Source organism: Mus pahari, chromosome 6 (assembly GCF_900095145.1).
Source record: "Mus pahari chromosome 6, PAHARI_EIJ_v1.1, whole genome shotgun sequence".
Classification (NCBI taxonomy): domain Eukaryota; kingdom Metazoa; phylum Chordata; class Mammalia; order Rodentia; family Muridae; genus Mus; species Mus pahari.
This window is the reverse complement of record NC_034595.1, coordinates 92,776,552-92,783,984: the sequence shown is the minus strand read 5'-3', so window position 1 is coordinate 92,783,984 and position 7,433 is coordinate 92,776,552.

Below are 7,433 nucleotides of genomic sequence, written 5' to 3'. Positions count from 1 at the left end.
AGAAAAATCACCTTGTGGCCTTTTCCACAAGAATGAGTTCAATTGACTGAGGAACGGTGTTCAGGAGTCAGTCTGGGGGATTCGACTTTGAAAGCCTGCAGGTTTAGCAACTGTGATTTTTCTAATGCTTTTCTGTGAGAGAGTACCCTCTACACTCATCCACTAGGGATTCTCTTAACTGGCTCGTCCAGGGGTTCTCAACCATCTTAATGCTGCGACTCTTTAATGCAGTTCCTCACTGGGGGGTCAATGTGGTGACCCCCAACCAGAAAATTATTTCGTCGCTACTCTGTAACTAATTCTCCTCCTGTTATGAATCCTAATGTAACTATCTGCTAGGCAGGATTTCTGATATACAACCCTTGTAAAAGGGCTGTTTGACCCCCGTGGAAAGGCTGTGAGAACCACCATTCTAGTCGGGCAGATTCAAGAAGGGGAACGAGATCAAAAGGAACCCTCTTCCATTCAAGCCGCAGCTGGCCTGGCGCTGAGCATGGGTGGAGAGCCCTCAGACTCCTAGACCAGCGGGCTAACTTTCGGGTGCCAGAGCCTCAGCTGTTGGAGACCTCAACCTTAGCCTGCCAAGACCCCACCCACTCAGAGCCCTGCAGAGAAAGCCAGCGAAGAAATGAGGTGGCTTCAAGTGACCCAGTTCCCAAGAGAAACTGCTCCAGAAACCATCCGAAGAGCATGGTCTGGTGGCATGTGTCTGTAAGGCCGACGCTGAGGAGACAGAGATGGGAAAATCGGGGGTGTGAGACGAGCCGGGGCTCCATGGACCCCTGGTGGAAATAGGAACCAATTCCACCAAGCTGTCCTCTGTATGTACACCATGGCACACATGTGTAGCACACACAAACATACACATCAATAACTACATGTAATTGTAAAGATTTTTTTTTAACACAAACAAAAACCTCCCCTGGACCCCCATCTTTTCATTAATCCTCTTTACCAGATTCAAGCCACTCAAATCTCCATTGCTTTCCCAGATCCCTCATGGGACTCTTTAAAAGGGGGGGTGGGGGGAAGGGCTGGAGAGATGGCTCAGCAGTTAAGAGCACTGACTGCTTTTCCAGAGGTCCCGAGTTCAATTCCCAGCAACCACATGGTGTCTCACAATCATCTATAATGGGATCTGATGCCCTCTTCTGGTGAAAAAAAAAGCCGGGGCATGGTGGCGCATGCCTTTGATCCCAGCACTCAGGAGGCAGAGGCAGGCGGATTTCTGAGTTCAAGGCCAGCCTGGTCTACAGAGTGAGTTCCAGGACATCTAGGACTACACATAGAAACCCTGTCTCGAACCCCCCCCCCAAAAAAAGGATGAAGTGTCTCACCATGTAGCATCTCTGTGTAGACCAGGCTAGCCTCCAACTCTGCCTCAGTCTCCTGAGTGCTGGTATTAAAGGTGTACACCACCACAGCCAACCCCCCATTGAACTAACCACTCTACCTCACTGAGCTGAAGCTCGACAGTGAACCCCCAAACTCTGAGGCCACATCTTCCCTGAGGTATTTAAGCCAGCTTCAGCCCCCCTGCTTTAGTGAACAGAGGCAGTGGCGGCCACCACATCCTGTCAAACCAGCCAGCCAGAGCCCAGTCCCCTGTTGCTAACACCTGTTCCTTTCTCAGGCCCTTGTTCCACTTCCTCCCCCCAAACCTTAGCATTGCTTCTCTGGAGGCCATGGGCATCACCTGGTCACACCCCACCACCCCTACACATCTTTTGTGGTTACTTTTCCATCACAGCTGCTGGCCGTGAGATCTCAGATCCCAAGAGTCACACCATGGATCCTGGAAAAGAGGGCTACGGTGGCACAGAGTGGAGCACTGTGACATTCTCAGTGCCTCCAGTTTATTCTGAACGTGGGACCAACTGAGAAGAAACCTTATTTCCCTAGTCCTCTCCAGCTTCCACCTAGAATAGATCTCATGTCCTGCAGAGCTCCAGCCAGGCAATACATCACCCTTGTTGGTATCAGGACCTCTGAAACCCGTGATATCACATAGGTGGGACCTGGCACCTGTTGCCAAGGCAACAGCCACTATATTCCCAGAATCCACTTGGCTCACCTTTACCTGTGATTACATCATATATAAAGAAAGGCCCCTCTGATCTCTCTCTCTCTCTTCCCGCCTTCTCTTTCCACTACCACCTTGCCCCTCTCTCTCCCAATAAACCTCACCGTGGAACTGTTTGGCCTGGTGGAGTCCTTCTGAAGCCGTGCAATGTTCCAGATCATAACCCAGGAATCTTTACGCAAGGGAGCTGCAGAGCCCAGGCAGGCGTCACTGCCCAGTGCAATGGTGAAGCCGCCACTGCCACCAGAGAATCAACTCCATGTGGATGGCTGCCACGGCCATCACTGCCTGAAACCATGTGGATTTCCACTGCTGCCACTGTAAGACTCACAGACTTCTACCACATGAGCTGTGCCACCCTGGTCCACCCTGTGGGACTGGCCTCTGCTGGGCCCATACCAATCACTCAGTTCCATGTTTCCATTTACTAGTTTGCTAGAATTCTTGCACAGATGCTGGCATATTGATTGTTAAGGTCAGTCATCAGGAGGGCCCCTAATTTTCCAGATAGGGCCTAGCCAGCTTTTTCTGGGGGCTAAGGGCATTTTACAGCCACGCCTTCCAGCTGACATACGAGTTAAGACATAGACCCTTTGGGGGACCATATCCCTCGTAAGCGGTTCTCATTCCCCTCCCCCTCTGGGCTCTTGCAGCCATTTAAGGAACCCCGTGGCCCAGAATAGAGCTCTTTCTAGTAAGTCCTGGACTTACTGTGTAGCCTCTCGGGGGGTCCTAGTGATGACTTGGGGCTCTAGCCTGACTTATTTCTTTTTGGTTATTGAATTGTTCTCAGGACGCCAATATGAATAATCCAATAATCCCCCAATGGGTGCTGCAATGTCTTCAAATGTATCTCCAGGCACACCACTGGGATGTCTCCTAGAAAAATCTCAAATCTTTGAAGCTAACGCCTGACTTGAAGGCCTCAAGTTTAATATACCTCTGCAATAAGGTCTGGATTCAGTACCAGTTAGATAATCGTTCCAAATGCCACTTAGTGGTACCCTAGGCCCAGCTCTTTTAAGGGATCTTCACACATACTGCCAGAGAGCTGATAAATGGAAAGAGGTCCCCATGTCCAAGTATTCCTGACTTCTCTCCAATTCCTCCCTGTGCTTTCCTTGTCCCCACCCCAACTTCTCTTAGCCATGAAGCCTACACAACCTCCGCCAGATGGCGCTACAACGCTAGATCCAGCTAACGAACCGCCTCTTCTGCCACAGGCCTGTTTCCACATTGCTGGAAAAAAAAAAAAAAAACAAACTGCTGCCTCAGTTTCTCCTTCCCACCAGGATACCCCAGAGCCTACTGGCTCCACCTCTCCAGATGCCCCCCTCCTTCTGTGCCAGCTGCACGTCACTCCAAATGCCCTACATTGGCACCTACCTTCACCCCTCCTATCACACGCTTTAAGACCACAGCCAAACCCCCAAGTCCTTCTCCCCTAGCATCGGTCCTTCCTCTAAGAGATGTTGCTGGGGTAGATGGTCTTTTCAGAGTACATGTTCCTTTCTCGCTGAGTGAACTTTCTCAAATAGAGAGCAGACTGGGTTCCTATACTTCTAACTCCTCTGTCTTTATTAAAGAGTTCCAGTACATTACTCAATCTTACAGCTTGGCCTTCCACGATGTACATATGATAGTTACTAATAACGTACTTCCTGAGGAACGCAGGCGAGTGTGAGAGCAAGTAAAAACGCATGCAGATGAAATTCATCAAACAGACAGGGCGTATCCAATCGCATCAGAGACAGTGCCTGATCAGGATCCACGACGGAATTATAATTCCACAGGTGGTATTTTAGCCAGAGACAGGTTTATAACGTGCCTTTTGGCGGGCCTAAGAAAGGCAGCCTTAAAGCCAGTAAATTTCGAAAAACTCCAAGAGGTTGTCCGGGACAAGCAGGAAAATCCATCTCAATTTTTAGAACGCCTCCCAAAGGCTTTATTACAGCATACCAATCCGGACCCTGAAAACCCAGAGGTAAGCCACTTCCGATGGCCTACTTCTTTTCCCAGAGCTACCCCAACATAAAAAAACTAACCTTAGAAAGCTGGAGAGGGGACCCCTAACCCCACAGGCTGGCCTTCAAAGTGTGTCATGGGAGAGATGAGAAAGTCCGCAAACAAAAATACCATATGCTGGCAGAGGCTGTCCGACCAGCCCCAGCCACTGTCCCAGACTCCTGGTCTTCTAAGATCCGGAGACCACCAGGTACCTGCTACAAATGTGGTCGGCAAGGCTTCCACAAGCCGAGGGGGCCATGCCCTAGGCGCCATCAAGAGGGACATTGGGTTGTCGATTGCCCTCATGTCACACAGAACAGAGGGACATCACTCCCAGATAAGCCTCCAGCTGATCTCCTAGGCTTGGCTATGGCCGACCGAGGAGACCCGAGCTTCTCTGACCCGACCACTGCCATCACTAGCAGGGAGCCCCAGGTAGCCATTTTGGTATGTGGGCAGCTCATCTCCTTCCTCTTGGACACTGGGGCCACTTACTTGGTCCTGAAGGAGTTTTGGGGACCCACTTCTCCTTCTTTCTTTCCTATTGTAGGGGTAGGAGGACAGCCTTACTTCCCTCACCAGACCCCACCACTTAGTTGCATTTTTAGGGGTGTACCTCTCACCCATTCCTTTTTGGTAGTGCCAACATGTCCTGTTCCCTTATTGGGAAGGGATCTTCTAGCTAGGCTGGGAGCCTCTGTTTCATTTACTCCCCCCATTTGCCTAAACCTAAGCTCGCCAGCAGTCCCTCCACTCCTTCTTCTAGCCAGACAACCTGTTATAACTACCAATAACAACCATGTTATTTCCATTACCAGATTCTCAGGTAGATCCCCAAGTCTGGGACGTCCAGAACCCCTCTGTTGCTAAACACCATTCTTCTGTTGTCATCCAATTACTGGACTCTACCAGGACCGTGCTCCGTTAAGCTCCAGATGTCAAGACCAACCACCTTGTCCCTAGTCCCAGAAAATGAGACTCCACTCCGGCAGCTGCGCTGGACCTCACTGGATTAGACATAGATTTCTCATCTTCCCCCTGCTGTTCATTTCCATCCAGGTAGCCCTTACATCTGGAGATTCGAGGTCCGAGAAACCCCCACAGATATCAAACAGTCTTTGCAAATAGGGTCAGGAAACTGTTCCATAGCCGGGATGCCAGGAACCGATCCAAATTGCTGTCATCCCTGTATCTGTTATTCCATCTAAATATTATGATCTCTGTACTTGCTCTCTCTTTGACCAGACAAAAGATAATTGTAGAAAATGGCCAGACGAATATGGGGGCTGCTCATATTGGCCTTGTCAGATCCATATGCTAGGATCGCAGACCAATCATTTCTTCTATCAACACCGCACGACACTCTTTTTCTACCTACAGGACCCATGGGATTCCAGGTGGGAGACAGGAGTTGTCGGTAAGCCCTAGCCAAATCAGCCCTGGTCCCCAGTAAGTACTATTCATATCCAGAGAAAATATGTCTCGGTTACCCAACCCCTAGATATCAGAAAAGTAGGGGAGATAATCAAACACTCCTCTGAGGTCTTTACCTCTTTGATGTCCCCCCTCATAAATGGCCCTAACTTGTCATTTCGCCTTTTGCTTCAGACCTTGACCTAGGCATAGGTCTGAAGCATCCTTAATGTCACCAGGCCTGGACGCTTTAAAGATCGCTGGTTATGTGTCCCCCTGGAATTAACTCACAATTGTCACTTACAGCATCTCTGGTGATAATGCCGAGTAACCGTACCTCATCTTTTGTCAGCTGCCCTGACTCCAGTGTTGCCATGACTCCACACCTTACCTCTATCCCTCTCTTTGGCGTGGCAAACTGTTTTAAGACCTCCAGGACACATCCTGTAGGAACACTAAGTTCCCTAGACTGCAATGGAACCATAACCCTCGATATATCATCTCTGCCACAATGCCCTGCAGTCCAGAACACGTCAGTTCTCTGTGGCACTCAGGCAAATCATCGCCTACCCACCACCTGGTCAGGACTCTGCACGCTGGCACTCCTTTTCCCTGAACTGGGAGTAATCCAGGGAAATGAGCCCCTGCCAATCCCAGCTGTAGATATGATAGCTGCCCAACATAAGAGGGCAGTTCAGGTCGTGCCACTCTTGGTCACTACAGGAATAGCCATAGGTGCTGGTACTGGAGTTGCAGGGATAACAACTTCCATGAGCCAATATAATACATTCACTTCCCAGTTTAAAAGCAATCTTCAAGAAGTGTCTGAAAGCATGCTTACTATCCAAAAACAGATCAATTCTTTGGCAGCCGTGGTGCTTCAGAACCGACGTGGGCTAGATGTCCTGACAGCTAAAGAAAGAGGTCTGTCTTTGCCTGTTCCTCCAAGCAGAATGCTGTTTCTACGTCAACCAATCTGGGATCGTGAGGAATAAAATCCAGGAGCTGCAGTCAGACATAAAGAATTTCGGGGGACATGAGACTTCCAGTTCTGGGATTTTCGAGAATTCTATATGTAAGTGAATACTTCCTTTTGTAACGCCTTTCCTAGTCATCCTCCTGGCGCTCTTGTTTGCTCCCTGCCTCATTGATCTTGTTTCTGCGTTCCTTCAATGACAAATATAGAAAATTTCTAACCAAACTATCAATCAGCCCCTGTTACAGGATTACCAGCCACCGCCCACGGAAGAGCCATTGTCCACAGAGGAACCTGATGTGAACATTTACCAAGTAGAGCCGGATGGTGAAAGCTAGCTACATTCCAAAATTGATGGTGCCCCAGACAGCAGGAAACAGTTTAAGAGACACGATGCCCTTGTTCCCTTTTCGCCATTGGCTTCCCCCTCCCCCTCTTTTTCTCCCTTCTCCTTATAATAACAAGAAGGGAGGTATGTTGATATCAGGACCTCCGAAACCCATGACATCACATAGACAGGACCCGAACACCTGTTGCCAAGGCAAAAGCCACCGTATTTCCAGAATCCACTTGGCTCAACCTCCACTTTTACCTGTGATTATGTCATCACCCATATAAAGAAAAGCCCTCCTGATCTCCATCTCTCTTTTCCCCTTTTCTTTCTACCGCCACCTTGCCCCTCTCTCTCCCAATAAACCTCACATGGAACTGTCTGGCCTGGTGTAGTCCTTCTGAAGCCGAGTGACGTTCAAGATCATAACAACCCTGGCTTACAGAAAGCTCCCTCCTGAACACGGGACATCAGGACATACACATAGCAGGTGTTTAGTGAATCCTGGGGTAATTCATTCATTCATGTCACACACACACACACACACACATCGTGCTAGTGGTGCACACTTAAAACACACATCTATAAGCAAGTAAATCTAGCATCAAGCCCTGGCTGTCAGT